Source organism: Choloepus didactylus, chromosome 18, assembly GCF_015220235.1.
Source record: "Choloepus didactylus isolate mChoDid1 chromosome 18, mChoDid1.pri, whole genome shotgun sequence".
Taxonomy (NCBI): domain Eukaryota; kingdom Metazoa; phylum Chordata; class Mammalia; order Pilosa; family Megalonychidae; genus Choloepus; species Choloepus didactylus.
Window position 1 is genome coordinate 11,183,968 of NC_051324.1, and position 17,550 is coordinate 11,201,517.

Sequence of the window (17,550 nt, forward strand, 5' to 3'; positions counted from 1 at the left end):
CTTATTTTTCTCTGCATTTCTAGGCCACACGTGGAGAAAATTCATTATTGTCTCTGGACAAGTTCTTGTAATTCAAGCTTCCATCATCATAGTGACCTGCCTGCCAACCTCCAGTGGCAAAGGAGTCCCCGGTCATCAAACAAGCTTTGGTTGTATTCTTAGTGGTTTGTTTTTCTGTAAAAAAAAAAATCCTGGGATGGGAGGAGCAAAAGTGAAACAGGCAGTTTTTAAATTCGATTTGGAAACTGTAATCCCCCTTCTTTCCTAGCTCCCCTTTCTCCCCTGGGGTTGAAAGCCTCTTGCCCAGGGTTCTGCCCTCCCAGAATCCTCAGGCCAGGGCCCTGTCTCCTGCTTTTGCAGAAGGCAAGGAAACAGCTTACAAACTTCAAATTCAAAATTAGTTCTTTAAAATTCAATTCAATTTACAATAAAAGTTTTGGTCCCACAGCTGGAGTTCTTTTCCTTGGATACTGTCTAGACATGTAATGAAGATAATCTAACGTCCCTAAAAGAGGAAGTTTCTCAGCGGAACAATATAGTTTGTTGTTCAGGGAGATGCTAGATCCTTAAACAAAGACGTCATTTAGGTACACTGATTAATTGTATTTTCATTGCAAACATTTTATGATCTCAAAAAAAAAAAAAAAAAAAAAAGAGGGTCATACTCCCACTGGCAAAATAAAAACTTAGGCTTGTTTAGGAACAAATTAACTCTTCACTATCTCAGGGTAGGGGGCATGGAAGTGTGTTTAAAAAAACAAATTAGCCCGTTACAAGTGTTTAAAACATGAATTCCATACCAGAGGTACAACCTACACCAACAGACATTTCAAACAAATCTACCACAGTTTCCTAAGTGGAAATTCATACTTTTCATTGTCATTTCACTGTGCATTTAAGGAAAAAAAGTCACTTCCTCAAATAAATCAAGACTTTTTAAGTCTCTGGTCAGCTCACCTGGTGGTGAGGAGGATTGGGCCAAGGACAGTGCTTTGGTTTCCTTGGCTACTTAAAGCAAATACCATAAAATGGTTCAGCTTAAACAATGGGAATCTAGTCACTTTTTGTTGGAGTCTGGAAAAATATCCAAATCAAGGCATCATCAAGGCGATGCTTTCTTCCCGAAGACCAGTTGCCGGCGATCCTTGGCTCCTCTGCCACATGACAAGGCACATGGTGGTGTCTGCTGGTCTCTCTCTTCTCTTCCAGGTTTTGTTGATTTCAGCCTTTTGCTTCCCTGGCTTTTTCTTTCTTTCTCTCTGTATTCATTCTGTTTATAAAGAACTCCAGTAAGAGGATGAAGTCTCATCCTGAATGATTTGGTTTACATCTTACAAGGCCCTACTTACAATGTGTTCACACCCACAGGTATGGATTAACTTTAAGAACATGTTTTTCTAGGGTCCATAGAGCTTCAAACGAGCACAGGCAGCAAACAGACTAGGGACCCAGGGAAGACCCAACGTTGGATCTCAGGGCTGAGTGCGGGGTGCTGGGGTTGAGGAGGCTCTGATCCTACCTGCCAAAGGTGTGTCCACGAGGTGCTGCAAAGATGAGGCAAGAAGCAGCAAAACGGCTAGGATGGCACTCGAGGCAGCCCTGCAGCCAAGACTGGCGGGAGATGTAGGAAGAAGGGTGTTCTAGGGCAAAGAGCACACAGGCGAGGGCTCCAGGCCAAGAAAAGGGCAGAGTCAAGAAAAAACGCCTCCTACCCTGGCAATGCTCAAAACCCCCAGGCCCCAAGTCTGTGGTTCCTTTCCAAGTGTGTGGTAATGAGGCAGGATAGAATATAGCATCAAGGCCGTGGTTCCTGATCTTCTATTCAGCCTCAAAAGAGTTGACACAAACCTGCAAAACTTCCACTGCAGACTTCATATGGAGCCAAAATTTCCCCTAAAGCTCTGAAGCCTCCCCAAACCATCAGCATTTGTGAAATCATGGGCTCAAAGCAAATTCTCAGTTAATGAAAAATAACATGGGGTCATAAAGGTTTTTAAACATCTGCCCAAAGACAAATTTTAGATATGCAAGGGCAGGTCGCAAGTTCTGATGACTGCAATAACTATCTCCTCCTAGAACAAAGAAAATATCTAGTGTTTGAAGGTTGAGATAAGAAAATCACTGTAAAATTTCCCTTTATAAAAAGCCAACCCATTCTCACTCAATGTATGTTTCTCCCTTGAAGATGCCCACCTTATCTCTTTAATTGTCTTCTTTGTCTCTCTCTTTAATAAACTACTACTTATTCCTACTGACCCCTCTTGTCTCTGAATTCTTTCTGCAGTGAGAGTCCTGAACCTGGAACGGGGTTCTGCCTGGCACTGTTGCCAGCAGGGTGCCGGCTACACTGGATCATATGGTACTTGGATGTTTAACTTTTGAGGAATCGCCAAACTTTTCCGCAGTTGGGCTGCTATTCACTCTTCCTTAATCTTTGCAGTAAAATACCTTATTGGATGATGTATTAGTTAGGGTTCTCTAGGGAAACAGAATCAACTAGAGATATCTATAAATATAAGATTTATAAAAGTGTCTCACGCAACTGTGGGTTTGCACGAGTCCAAATTCTGTAGGACAGGCAGCAGACTGGCAACTCCAATGAAGATGTTTGATGAACTCCTCAGACAATGAATAGGCGACTTCGATGAACTCATGAACCGCCTCGCTGGTCAGCCGAAGAAGTGAAGGTCCTCTGTCTGTCTTGCTTAAAAGTCTTCAACTGATTGGATTAAATCCAGCAGATTGCGTTCTCTCTTTGTAGAAGACACACCCTTCATTGATACAATCAGTCACAGCTACAGCCAATTGACTGATGATTTAATACACCAGCCTTCTGGTTCACTAACCAGCCACAAATGTCCTTGCAGTAACGGTTAGGCCAGTGCTTGCTTGATCAGACACCTGGGTACCATTACCTGGCCAAGTTGACACATGAACCTAACCATCACAGATGTGTAAGATGATAATGGTTTTATAGATGAAGAAATTGAGTGTCAGAGAGGTTAAGGGACTTGACCAAGGTCACTTGGCTCTAGCATAGTGGAGACAAGATTGGAAGTCTGTCTCAAGAGCTTATAGTGATTCTCTGCATCATGTTTTTGAGTAGTGGAAACAAGGCACATTTATTGTTACCCATATGACTGGCTTCCCCTGCATGGAGCACTAAGGTTACTACTCTTTTTAATCTTCAAAGTTATTGTGCGGGTCCTTGTCAGCCCAGATTAAGTGGGAAATCCCTTATGCAAATTCTTGGAGAATACAGGGGGACTCATGCAATTCAGAAGGGCCTGACCTGCCTCATGTACCTTGCAGAGAAGACCCAGGGAATGTGATCAGCCCACCAGCAGGCCCCATTTCTGCTGCCACTGTCATCAGCTGCTGCGGCTGGAGACAGGCTGCGCACAACCTCTGTGCTTCGCCGTGGGGGGCCTCGCTGCAGTTTCTCAGGGTACAATAGGAAGAGGAAAGGGCCATCTAGCTCCCTCATGTCCTGCTCAGCTCTGGCCCCCCCTAAGCCACCAGATGCATGGGCTGTGAGAGTTTTGACTCTTTAGCCACCAGTGCTAAAGATGGTGCTTGCCCAGATGGCACCCCACCCTCTCAGCATCACCACTGACCAAGAGGATCATGCCCTTGGGCCCCTGCACTTTTGTTCCATTCACTTGCTGTGGTTCCCAAAGCACATCTTCCAGGAGTCTACTCAGAGGACACTTGCAACCTGTGCCAAACCTGGTGGCCCCCACGTCCCATTCCAGGCCTTAGGATCGATTCAGTCACCTGTCCTGTCTCCTTCACTCAAGGTGGCCTTCCCTTGGGGCCTTTGACAGCCTTTCCTGCCAGCAGATCTCAGTCAGAGACTTCTCTGTCTGCCAGGGAAGTTATAGTGATGTTAAACCTCCAAGGGGAAGGGATTGAGGTCTCGATCTCTTTGCTACAAAGAAGTTCTTTGGCTCCTCTTATGGGTTGAATTGTTCAAGTCTAAAAAGACATTTCAAGTCATAACCACAGTCCTATGAGTGGGACCATATTTGGAAATAGGGTCTTGAAGATGTTATTAGTTAATACGAGGCCAAAACGGATCAGGGTGGGCCTATTCCAAGATGACTCGTGTCCCTGTAAGAAGGGGAGAACTAGACACGGACAGACAGATGAGGGGAGAATGCCACGTGACGACGGAGACAGAGAACGCCATGGAGAGCCGCAGACCACTTCCAGAAGCCAGGAGAGAGGCCTGGAAGAGATTCTTCCCTAGAGACTTCAGAAGGGACGGACATCACTTGCAAGCTCTTGCGAGATCACTTGCTGACTTTGCCTGGACTGAGAATTTGTTAGCAACTTTTAAATATCAGCTTGGGTAAACAAAGCAAGTTTAAGTTCCTCTAATCTGGCATTATGTTTCATCATTGAAAGTTACTTAGAAGAGAAGCTATTATACTGCAGGTAACCTGTGCCCGGATGGGTGGGAGGCAGGCCAGGGGCCACGACGGGGGCCCGGGGCAAGAAGGGTGGGGCTGGGTGGGGGATCGGGTAATGGAGATGGGCAGGTCCGAATCAAGGAGGGTGGGTGTGGGTGTGAGGGGGACGGGAAGCAGGCGGTAGGGCTCACCAACTACCAGCCGTCTAAGATCCAGAGAGATAGATACATCCAGATTGGGCTTAGCAGCAAGAACGACAGATTTGTGCGGACCTGAGGTCCTGAAATGGGGATCCCAGCGCCTGGGGCTCACCCTGAGTCTGGAGAGGGCCAGAGGGGTCCGAGCTGAGGCCGAGGGCTGTGGAGACCAGCAGGCCCCAGGAAGCTACGTGGGGCAGGGCCGGGAGGGCCTCTGGATCTCCTCCTGACCTCCAAGCAGCAGCCTCTGGGAAGGGAAGGAAGAGCCTGCGCGGGCCGAGCCTTCCCGTCCCTCCCGCCTGCAGCGCAGACACCCGCGCTCTCCGCCGACGGCTCTCGTGCTGTGCGCTCAGGCGGATGTGAGCACCCCGAAACCAGTGTGAGCCTCTGTAATTATGACCGGTGCAGGTATGCTCGCATCGAACTTGTAGGAAACAGGTGTGAGGGGTCACTGAGGCAGGCTGCAAGCGGGCAGGCTGCCGGAGCCGCGTCGGTGCTGCCCGGGGAAGCGCCTGGTTTACGCGGGCGGCGGCGGGTGCTGAGGCGGAGTGGAAGGCGCTGTTGGCCCGGATGGGAACAACGTGGGGCGCTCTCTCCTTCTGTGAGGGAGGACCCGATAGGCTGAGAGTGGAGGTGCTCTGTGTCGATGCCCTTGTTTACTTGCCCTTCCTGCCCCCTCCTTCGTTTCCTAATTTTACTGTAAGAGAGAAGGGAAGCCCAGATCTGTTAGAGCAGAGAAGCTGTGGGGTGGCTGGGGGCCCCCAAGGGTATAAGGAGTATTCATGGAACATCAAACCCAAGAGGCCCCTTTTCACTGAGCTCCTGAAAACCCGGGGCTTATAAAAATCGTCCTGGTATTGGAACTTGAGTTCAATAGATCTGGGGGATGAATTAGGATGCCAAGCTACCTTGACACCTTCAGAGTCTTTGCCAGCCTGTGTAGACTCGGAGTTGAGTCGGAACAACCAGAAAGTGCATAGGATTCAAGCTAGAATAAGTTAATAAAAAGAAAACAAATCAGAGGAAAGAGTTGCCATATTGTTCTCAGGAGTTGATTTACTGAAAATGTGTAGCTATAAGAAGAACCCCTTTGTTTAATGTTTCAGTTCAGCTATTTGGTTGGAGAGAGGCGTAAATATTTTTAAAAACTGAAGATGGAGAAAGAGATTAAGTGAGAGGAAGGGGTAGCGACAAATGCAATAAGATTTAACAAGGGTCTATGAATACTGAAACTTTATCTAAATATACATATATATATTTAGATGCTGGGGTGTTAGAATAGCTGGAAGGAGGTAAATGACATGGTGGAAATGTAACCTTTAACATCCTTTGAAATTTGCTCTATAGCTACTCATTGAATTGTGCTTTTAAAGTCTTCACCTTTCTGGATATACCCTATATTGCTTAGTAAGGAAAGAACTGAAACTGTGGAATGGTAACCATAATAGTTTTTAAAATTACCTATATAACTGCTTGTTGAGCTGTACATCAAAAGTTAACATTTTTCTGTATGTATGTTATTTAAAAACAAACAAACAAACAAAAAACACAAAAAACTGGGGGCGGGATGTCCGGCTCCTTGCAGGCGGGTGCATGTAGCAGCCGGGGCCACACGGGGGCGCCGCCACCCTGCGTGCGGGAAGGTGAGCGCGGAAGGACGGGAAAGGAACCTGACACTCTTAAGCGGTGAAACAGGAACCCCCAAAACGCCAAATGCCTTTTAATTTCCTACTACACTAATTTTTAAACATTTTATTGAAATATAACACACAGAAACGTGCACAGGCCAAATATCACAAATTGATCACCCTTGTGCCACCAGCCACGGGATCCCAAATAGAACGTTTACCAGGAGCCTGGATGTGTCGTGGACAAGGCCCTCTCCCTTCCCTGTCTTCTCAGAGCACAGGCTCCTTTCCTCTGCTTTCCTTCTTGGATAAACCCATCCATGCGGTCCTCCCCTTCTGAGGCTCGCGTTGTTGGCTCATCCTTGTTTGTGAGATTCATCCCTCTTGCTGTGGGTGGCGGCGATGGTTCCTTTTCATTGCTGTGTAGTATTCCACTGCATGAATACTCCCCAATTCATCTGTGCATTTAACTGCTGATGGGCATTTGGATAGTTTCCCATTTTGGCTATTAGGAAGAGTGTTGCTGTGAACAATTTGGAACATGTATTTGGTAGAATTAAGGATGCATTTCTGTTGGTTGTGCCCCAGGGATAGGAATTCTTGGGTCAGGCATTCAGATTTAGTAGAGGCTGCCAAACAGCAGTCCACAGTTGCCCTGCCATTTTGCATTCCCATCATTCTTAGAGCTACAAGTTTTCAATAACTTAACTCCTAAGAAGAATTTGATAGCTCTTTCCTTGGATTATTTTTCTTTTTATTTAGGCATTCTAGCTTGAATCCTCTACACTTTCAGGTTTCTGTGACTCATATCTGTCTGCACCAAAACCTCACCATCACCTTTCCTACAGCAATAATTTTAGAACATCATTTCTTCAAACAAAAGTCATTAAATCAACATTTCTTGAGGTATGTCCAGGAGCTTTCCTAAAGTGCTGGGAACATAGTACTGAGTAGGACTGTCAAAAGTCCTACTTCTCAATAAAGAAAAAAAAAATTTTTAAGAAAAAGTAAAAAAAAAAAATACAATAAATAAATTAGGAAAAAAAGTCCTACTTCTCTGCAGCCAATGCTCTGGGGACTCCTATACGGTCATCCCATAAGTGGAACAGGTTTGACAGGAGCTGAGGCAAGCGGGTGTGGCAGAAGAGATGTGGCTCCAGATACCTCTTGGGAGCTTCTGGTTGAAATTCCGCCTCCCCCTTCTCCACCAACAACTTCTACTCTGTCCTAGGAGGGCCCAGTGAGTGACGAAATGCAGAGGCTTGTAAAGTGGGGAGATGAATCCCATTGTTCCAAGCTTTTTGATGAGCTGTTTCCTCAGACATTTCCAATGTTCGTACTTTTCGCTATCTTGACTCTAAAAGCGGAGTGGAGGAGGGGAATCAAGGCAAGGTTTGTGTCCAGTTCTGTGCAGGGTGTTAGAGACACAGAAATGAAAAAGTCGTGTTTGCAGCCCGGAGGGTGTCATGGGGCAGCAGGGAAGACAGACAGTGTAGCCAGAGCAGTGATAACATATGCCCAGCCTGGAGGTGAGCTTTGCTTGGTGAATCAGGGAAGGCATACTGGAAATGGGGACATGTCCTGGTAGAGGAGCTCTTGAGTTCTATCTTGGAAGATGAATTGGCAGTCACTTGATGGACACCGGGGCTGGGATTCCAGGAAAAGGAGAAACTTGTACAGAGGAACAGAGAAACAAACAGCCTGCTGCATTCTGGGGACTCTGAGGGCTTGTGGTTTCCTGCAGCTGGAGTGTAGGACTCAGGCGAGATCAGTACTTGGGAAGCTGGGAAGCGTGTGCGGAGAGGCAAGGCAGGGGCAGGGGTGTTTCTTATCTTGTGCTTCTCAAATGGTGGCATGCCTGTGCCCCAAAGGATGCCCCTCACGGGTGCTCGGTAGCCAGAGCCTTGGTTCCGAGTCAGGCAGAACTGGGTTTGCATCCTGCTCAGCCACTGATCTCGTGAGTGACTTCAGGGAAGTTCTTTGACTTCTCTAAGCCTGCATTTGCTCATCTGGAAAATGAAGATGCTAACTGTACCTCCCCCACAGAGTTCTTATTAATCATAAATGAGACAATGGATATAGCATGTGTGGCACATAATAAGCTCTCAATAAATGTCAAACTAGCACTCATTACATTATTACTTGGTATATAAGCTCAGACAGAAGGAGCAAACTTGCTACAACCAAGAGGGACACTTTGAAGAATGCACAGGAGCTGAGAGAGGAGCTGCAGATGAGAGACAGTTTGAAGACGGCCATTGAAAGCAGGCTCTTGCTCCAGAGAAGCTAAGAGAGGACAAACACCCCAAGAGCAACTAAGAGTGACATTTTTGAGGAACTGCAGCCTAGAGAAGAATGTCCTGGGAGAAAGCCATTTTGAAACCAGAACTTTGGAGCAGACGCCAGCCAGATGCCTTCCCAGCTAATAGAGGTTTTCCGGACACCATTGGTCATCCTCCAGTGAAGATACCCTTTGATGATGGATACTTTATGGCCTTAAGACTGTAACTTTGTAACCAAATAAACACCCTTTTATAAAAGCCAATCCATTTCTGGTGTTTTGCATTCTGGCAGCATTAGCAAACTAGAACACTTGGCAATAGTATAATTTAATAATTACATTATTAAATGGCAATGTGTTGGGTCCATTTTATTTTCTGGAGAATCCATTTTGAATCAGCAATATTTAAATTAAAACTTATTTTTATATTAAAATGAATACAAATATATTAAAACAAACCTATATGCTTGTGGCAGGAGTCTCTCCTAGAGTTTACTCTGCTCTGACATTTGGGGCACTTGGGTAGAAACGTTTGGGGGGGGGGTGGTCTGGGCTCTCTCACTGGCTGCAGTGGGCCCATCTTTTCTAGAAAGCTCTCCCAGAACACCCTTCTGGGCTGCCACTCACTCTGAGCTTTGTACCATTCAGGAATTCGTCCAATCAGTTACCGTTTATGAATTCGTGTCTCCCTCTTGAGGGTGGGGTCCCATGTCCGTTTCTGTCCCCCGGCTCTAGCCCAGAGCTGTTTCACGTGAGCTGATCCCACCACCAAGTCGACCTCTTTGTACTGGCCTCGAGAGTCTCATGATGATGTTGAGAAGATGGGCAACAATCCAGCTCAAAGATTCTGAGGAAGATTCCTCATGTTTGCCTTTCTCACCTCCTCTTCGGCATTTTGTGGTCTCTAAAACCCCATGTGGCTGACAGTTCCAACTCTTCTGGTGCCTTTGGGACATTTTCAAAGCATCATGTCCCCTCAGTGTGGAGTAGCCATTCCACAAAAAGTCTCCGGTAACATGAATTTTTTATACGAGGTGGGGAAAACTAGGTCTTCATCATCAAAGTCACAAAGATGGTAGATGCAGATAAATGCAGAACGCAATAGATCAAGGAAAGGATGATACGGACAGGGGGGTTCAGGGAAAGATAGGACACATTTTTTTTAATGGGAAAAGGAGAAAAAGGCACAGAGTTTTTAAAAAATGCTTGCCCCTCAGCAGAGTTCTCTCAAACGCAGTGGGGAGACAGGTAAGTCATTATTTACAGGAAACATCATTCCAGGTAAGCTGGTGACATAACTGGGGGGCTTTCCAGTGTTTGAGCTGCTGTTTGGTTGGTTTTATTGAGACTTCCGGTCCTCCACTCCCCTTTCCCAGTGCACCCACCGGAAACTCTAGGAAGTGGGTCTTTTGGTTTGCTAAAGCTGCCAGAATGCAACATACCAGAAATGGACTGGCTTTTTCAATGGGGATTTATTAGGTTGCAAATTGACAGTGTTAAGGTCATAAAAATGCCCAAATTAAGGCATCAAGAGGCAGCAGTTTCTTGTCACATGGGAAGGCACATGGCTGGCTCTGCTGAGCCTTCTCTCCTGGGGTAAGCTTCTGGCTTCAGTGGCTTTCTCCAAAATGTCTCTGGGCTTCTGTCTCAGCTTCTCTGAGCTCGCTCCAAAATGTGCCTGCCTTTTATTATCTCATAGTCCTCTCAGAGAGGACTCCAGCAAGGGGATAAAGACCCATCTTGAATGGGTGGGGTCACATCTCCATGGAAACAGCCTAATCAAAAGGTTCCACCCACAATATGTCTGTCTCCACAAGATTGGATTAAAAGAACATAGGCTTTTCTGGGGTACAAAATAGGTTCAAAGCAGCACAGTGGGTTTCCCACACAGAGCCCCAAGGGACCAGTGACTTGGGAAGGACACATAGACCTGAGGCCAGCAGAGCCAGCTATCAGGACTAGCCAGGCAAGAGCAGAGATGTCTCTCCAGGAGAACGGGGCCCTTGGGAGTAGGGTGGAGTGTGTGTGACCCTCCCCAGATGGCATATTCAACTTCCTACCTGACATCTACACCTGGGGGTCCAGCAGGCACCTCGAGCTTAACATGCACCAAATCAAGCCCTTCTTAGTTCCTCTTCTCACCCTGCTGTTTTCCTCCATCTTCCGGCCTCAGTTTCTTTGCCATATCCTCGAGACTATCCACATGCTTTATGAGGAGAAAACTCAGCAGGGGAGAAGCTGGAAGTCAACAGAGCCTGGAAGAGAAAGGAGAAGACATCACCATGTGAACTGCCATGTGTTGGGATAGCGAAGGACCAAGGATCGCCGGCAGCCAGCCCCAGAATGCCACGGTCGTTGGAGAGAAAGTCTTGCCTTGCTAATGTCTTGATTTTGGACTTCTCCTAGCCTCAAAACTGTGAATCAATAAACTCCCATCATTTAAGCCAACCCACCATTTGGTATTTGTCTTAGCAGCCAGAAAACCAAGACCAAGACTAAGTCATTCTCTGGAACTATCTTGCTTTTCATTTAATTACTTGTTTAGTATTTGTCACCCACGTCGAGAAGGATTTCCTTGGGTCCGGGAACCATGTCTGTTTTGTTCACCCCTTGTTCCCAGCACTTAAATCCGGGTCTGTGAAGTCGTTTGTGGGGTGAGGACAGGAGGCCCAAGGGGGTCCTTTGACTCCTGGCCCTCCCTTCCCACCCTGGGTTTGTCCCCCTCGTCAGGGGCCTCACACTAAGCACATCCAAATTCCATCCACACCCAGTGAGAGCATGACTCCTGGCTGCACTGAGGCCAAGGCTGTGCTTCCTGGAAGTGAGTTCTGCCCTCGGGAGAACCCACTGGCAAAGAGAGGTGGGCAGGCCCCAAATGAAGGCAGGGCCTCTGAGGTCCCGGAGCTGGACTACAAGGGGGGGCAAAGGCTGCAGATCCCTTGACCCAAGGGACTCCTTACCTGGAGGTTGGAGGGCACGAGGAGGGTCACAGAGGCTCTTTCTAAAGTGTGGACCCAATTGCCCGGGGGCTGAGGGCAGAGCTGCCTAAAAGCCTGCCTGGCAGACAGAAGGAGCTAAATAAGTATTTTTAAATAAAGCAATTCCCATGGACAAAAGAGAAGTCTTAGTGCTGAGCAGGGCTGGATTTGGAGAGAGCAGTTTTCCTCTGACGACTCCTTTCCCAGTGCACATGGTGTGCAGGTATGAACACACACACACACACACACACACACACACACACACACTCCCAGATAGGAGCTCTCTGTTCCCGGCTCCTCCTTGGAATCTTGTCCAGATTCCTGGGACAGGCTCTGGAACCACTGGCCTCGTGAACCTGGGCCCAGTCCTCCCCTCTGTGGGCGTCACTTTCTTCTCCTTGGGGGGACACAGCTGGCCTGGGGGCGGCCTGGGGTCCCTGCCAGCCTGGGTATTGTATGTTTCTATGACTCACACCTCTGGTCTCCCCATAAAGGATCTTAAACAGAGGCTCGGCACCTCCCCCATAGTCAATGCTCAGTAAATATCTGCTGCAAAATGCATGCATGAACAGGTCGGAGAGAGCAGGGAGAGCAAGGTTGTGGCTTAGAATGAGACTGGGAGAAACAGAAAAAAGGCAGCTGAGGGATCGGGGAGCCCGTGGGGGCCCCCAATCTCTGCAGGGCCTTAGGCTCACTTTGTTGGACTTGGGCCTTGGATTTGGCTGCAAGTGGGGCTGATTTGGGCTGGCAGAGGCCTTGGGCCTGGAGCTGACCCTGGGATGGGGCCCTGGGCTGCAGGTGGGGCCTGGGGTGGGGGTGGCAGATGGTGCCACCTTGACTGTCCTGCGGGATGTCTCTGATCCCCTTCTCCCTCCTGTTGGCTCCCCTGGGCTCCTCATTTTGGTGACTCGGTGGGGCAGGATGGTGGTGGCAGTGGGGATGTGGGGTGCCGCCCAGGAGGGGCTGGGATGTGGGTTGTGGCTCCCTCTTGCCCCATACCTCCTTTCACATCCTGCTCTCGAAGTTCCCAGAGTTGCTGGCATCTCCGAATCCCCACCCAGGCACCCAGCCTTCTGCTCCCATCCCCCAGCCCTGCTGGTTCCCTATTCCTTGAAATAGAGACCCTCCTCTGCAGCAACCGAATTCCCACATGAACAACCCCAAACGGGTATGACTACACCCATTTCCAACTGATGAAACTGAAGTTCAGAGATCTTCCGTAGCTCCCTTAAGGTTTACTTAAAGTGGATAAGTGGCAGAACCTGGAGTCAAACTTATATTCGTCTGACTGCAAAGGCTGTTGTCCTCCCCACACTGCCTTCAAATAAGGAGTCACTTTTATACAGATTGTGTGCTTGCTTTTTTCCAGCTGTGAGTAGTATAGTCCCCAAGCTCAATGTGGTCCAGATGGGGAGAGAGACACAAATCACAATGAGAAACAAAGGCCACCAGGCCACTCATTCACTCACTTAGCGACAGATATTGATTGGGAGTGGTGGCGGCAGGAGCAGAGCCAGCCCATGTGGTGGGAGCACGTGGCCGGGGCAGGGGTGTCTGCCATCTTGGCCTCTGCTTCAGGGGCTGGCGCTGGGGCCGCTGCACAAATCTCACCCAGTCCATTTGCTTGGCAAGAGCCCGAGGGTGGTTTCCACTGTGGCTGGTGCCTTCTCTCAGACAGCTTGCCCCTTGGCACATGGTGAGTTTTGGACATTTATGGTGGTATTTGTGTGTGGAAAGGACTATTTTACTGTTACTTTAAAATTAATAGTCAACTTGTTCAAATGCATTAAAAACTTGTTTCCTTAAGCATCTGAATTCAACTTATAGGTCTTACTATTTTTTTTCCAAATCAAGCAAAACAAGAACGACTTACTTCACTTTCTCATTGATTATGGCACAAAAACTTCAGAGAAGACACACAATCTTAAAAAATCCATCCTATTAGCAATGTCGTTAAATGCCTGGAAACATTTTAAATTGAATTTACAGTTCATTATATTTTGTTTTAAGCACTTAAAAATGCCTGACCTAACCAAAAGCAAAGCAAGCAAGTTAAATTAATGTTCAGAATGAATCTCAAGTTCTCTTAGACATTCCAATACTGTTTACAAGCACAAATTATTTTATACCTTTTGACTTAAAACCACAAGTCGGAAATCAGTTGTTCAGTTTTGAGTTTTAATTGTGTCACAAGGCTAATTTCAGATTCTTTAATATGTTACATTTTCTTACACAGTGCAATATCAAAAAAAGATCTTTCTGAAATTGAACACAAATGTATTATTGCCATGGGTTTCATATACTTTGTCATCTATGTATTTACGTTCAAACCTTCCTGGGTTTGGACTACACTTCCCAGAAGAAAAAGCATTACCGTCCCACGTAACCTGGGTTGGCCATCCCCAGTGCGTTGGGGCTGCTTGCTGGGCAGATTCTGAAATTGGGGTGCAGGACCTGGGGCTGCTGAAGATCAGGATGAGTCTCCTGAAGCCACAGGGCAGAGTTTTCCAGTTGTTCTTCAGCCCCTACTCTCCAAATGGGATTGAACACACAGCTCTCATCCCCTGGTGTTCCCGTTAGCTAATGTTGCCATTTTGCAAAACACCAGAAAATGGATCAGCTTTTATAAAAGGGGTTTATTTGGTTACAAAGTAACAGTCTTAAGGCCATGAAAATGTCCAAATTAAGGCTCCAACACGAGTATACCTTCACTGGAGAAAGGCCATTGGCATCCGGAAAACCTCTGTTAGCTGGGAAAGCACGTGGCTGGCATCTGCTTGCTCCTAGGTTGCGTTTCAAAATGGCGTTCTCCAAAATGTCAGCATCAGGCCTTCAACGACTGTCTTCAAAATGTCTCTCTAAGCTGCAGCTGCCCTGAGGTCCTTCTGTTTGTGAGCTTTTATAGGGCTCCAGTGAACTAATCAAGACCCATGCTGAATGATGGGGCCACACCTCCATGGAAATAATCCAATCAAAGGTATTACCCACAGTTGGGTGGGTTACATCACCATGGAAACAAACTAATCCAAAGATTACAACCTAATCAACACTAATACATCGGCCCCCACAAGACTGCATCAAAGAACATGGCATTTGGGGGACATAATACATCCAAACCAGCACTTATTCTAGTCTATATTTTTTTGTTGGGTTTCAATAGATGGAATTATGCATAACCCCTAGGATTGCAAATAATTTCCTTCGCTTTGCTGCTTGTTTGAATGTGGAATTCTTAGTCGTTTGTTCAGTCTGAGCTGGATCCGATGCTACCAGACATTTATGTGATGACTGATTGGCTTCACTCCACAAGGGGTGCCGTGTCTCCTCTCGGCTGCAGTGGTTCCCACTCTGACCCATCCTGGGTTTGTAACAGAGAAGTTAGGATTTAGGGGATGATTATGATTACTGAATCACTATATAGATATTTCTTTTTACCTTCTGGTGTATTAGAGTAGACAGAGGGAAATACATGAAATCTCGGAACTGGAATCCAGCTGCCTTGATCTCTGATGAAGACTGTGTAGCTGTACAGTCTTTATCTTGTGACCTGTGATTGTAAAAACCTTGTGACTGACCTTCACTGGTACCCATTTTATCTGGTTTTTCAACCTTAGAGTCTTATGATCACTAAAGACAGCCCCTAGTGTTTATTAATGAAGGGCCTTGAGTCAGTCCAGAAATAACCTTCTCCAATTCCAAAGCTATCTTGACAGACGGAGCTGGATCTAACCAAAATTGGCCTGCCTGTCACGCTCAGTAGCTTAAACTTTAATCTAGAAGTGACCTATACCTCATTATAACACTAAAAATCATACTCATTGTCATATTAAGGCCACCGTTTTTCTACATTCTGTGACTAAGCAGGTAATCAAAATGCACATGCTCAATAATTAGATCACCTCTAGCCTCATCATCTCGAGCCATCGTGCTCATTATCCTAAAACCTGCCCATCTTTTTATACTATAAAAGAATCAGAGTACTGGAGCTCCAGGAGACAGATTTTGGGCTAATAGTCCAGCTGCTCTCCTGTTTCTTGCCTAGCAATAAACTCTTTCTCTCTTTGAAGTCCCGTGTCTCAGGAATTGGTCATTTGAGTGCATCAGGCAGAGAATCCACTGCTTTTGATCAGTATCAGGCTGGTGGCTTTTGCGTAACCAGATGGCTTTGTGTAGGCCACTGATTGTTCCCCAGGGTATTTCATGCCTTCCCTCCACACTGTGGTGTTGCTCTTAGATGAGCTCCTTGTCTTGGCTAGGCATGGTTCACTCAGGCTTTGTTTGAACAAGGTGGTTCTGTGGTCCCTGACTCTTGGAAAACTCTGGCCGAGAAGCAGCTTCACCCTTACCCTGATTCTGAGACCATTGCTAAACTTCTGATAACGTTCTCCTGGAAACCCCCACGTCGTAGGGGGCCACCACTAGCTCCTCCTTCCTCCCGGGGCAGGGGCGGGGACAAAGCCCCTTTCACTTACATAAATTCTCCTCTCCTTGGGCCTTCCCTTTTTCCTTCCAGTTCACATATTTTTGCTTATTTTTGATTTTAAACATTAGCCACTGTCATAAAGAACAGCCACTTTTTCGAGTTCGTAAAACCCATTTATTTCCATTTCACACTTGGCCTTCACTGAATTGGGCTGTGCGTAATTTGCTCTCTTTGTTCCTGGCTGCCTGCAGTGTGGGATTTGGTGGGGTGGGCAGGTGGTGTAAGAAGAAAGTGAGCAGAACTCTTTTTCCATGTCTCAAGCTATTGCTAAAAGTAAACACTACATCTCCTATCCTGTCCTGAAAAAATTTCTGCCATGAAGCAGAAAGAGGGCTTGAGGTAGACTTTAAATTCAGTTTGGGAAAATAAAGGAAGATTTTTGAGCCTTGAGCTGCTATGGCTAAAACAAGGGTTCTCCGGGCACAGCAGGAGAGAAGGGTCAAGGGTAATCTTTAGGCTGTGTATGGGAATTTCCACACAGGGGAAGAGCCGGTGGGAGGAGCAGGGAGGTGGGGGTGGTAGATACAGTCACTTGTTCATATTCTGTTTTCTTCCAGAAAGTATTTGAAGGATTTACAATACAAATAGATAACAGAGAGAAAGTATCTCTAGTATCCTTTCTAGTATATTTCATATAGAATAAAGAATATGGACCAGGAAACACTGAAATAAAAGGAAGTCAAAACAGGGAGAAAAAGATAAACAGGTAAAAACAGGCTAGAAAACCTACAAAGTTAATGTTTAGTCTCTCACTTAATGCTGAGATTTCTGGAAGCTGAAGTGAAAAGGGAGGCACAGTTACAGAATGCTTATTATCAGAGAGAAAGAAATATACCTGCTTTATTTGGGCACTAACAGAATACAGAGTGCAAATGTTCAGAGCTTTCATTAATGCCTGGTGCATGGAAGACTTCTGATATCTGTTTTTGTTTGTTTGTTTGTTTTGTTTGAGTAAATGAGCAAATGAATAGATGAATGGGGTTGCACTTGCTTCAGAGACTGCTTTCTAGATGAATCTATTGGAAATGAAGACTAAGGCTTTACACAGCTCTAGGTAACGTTTTCTGTTATTTCTAAAGAACTCTTTTTCCATGTCTCAAGCTCTTTTTCTGATTTCTTTTTCTATGACTCTTATTATACGTATTTTGGATGTATTGGCTCTTACTTGTCTCTTATTTTTCTTATACTATCATTTAATTGTTTTTATGATGTACATTTTTTATATCAAACTTTCTGAAACAGGGATGCCTTACAGTTGACATCACACCATCCCTTCCATCAGGTTCTTGGTGGGACATAGCCATCGTTGTCATGTGGGCTTGAACTTGGCTGTCAGTGCTGAGACTCGATTCGTCATTGCAGTGCCTTGATGTTTCGGGCAATCAACCACTTACGGATCATTTATAGAAAGAATATGCATTCCTTGACACTTTCTGGTAAGATACAGAAAGCATCAGCACTAAAACCAGATGCCAGCTGCTTGAAAGAAAGTACTGGAGGCCATAATGGAGCCTTCTTTTAAGAGATGCTTCATTAGCAACACTCTTGTTGGGACATGGGACAACATT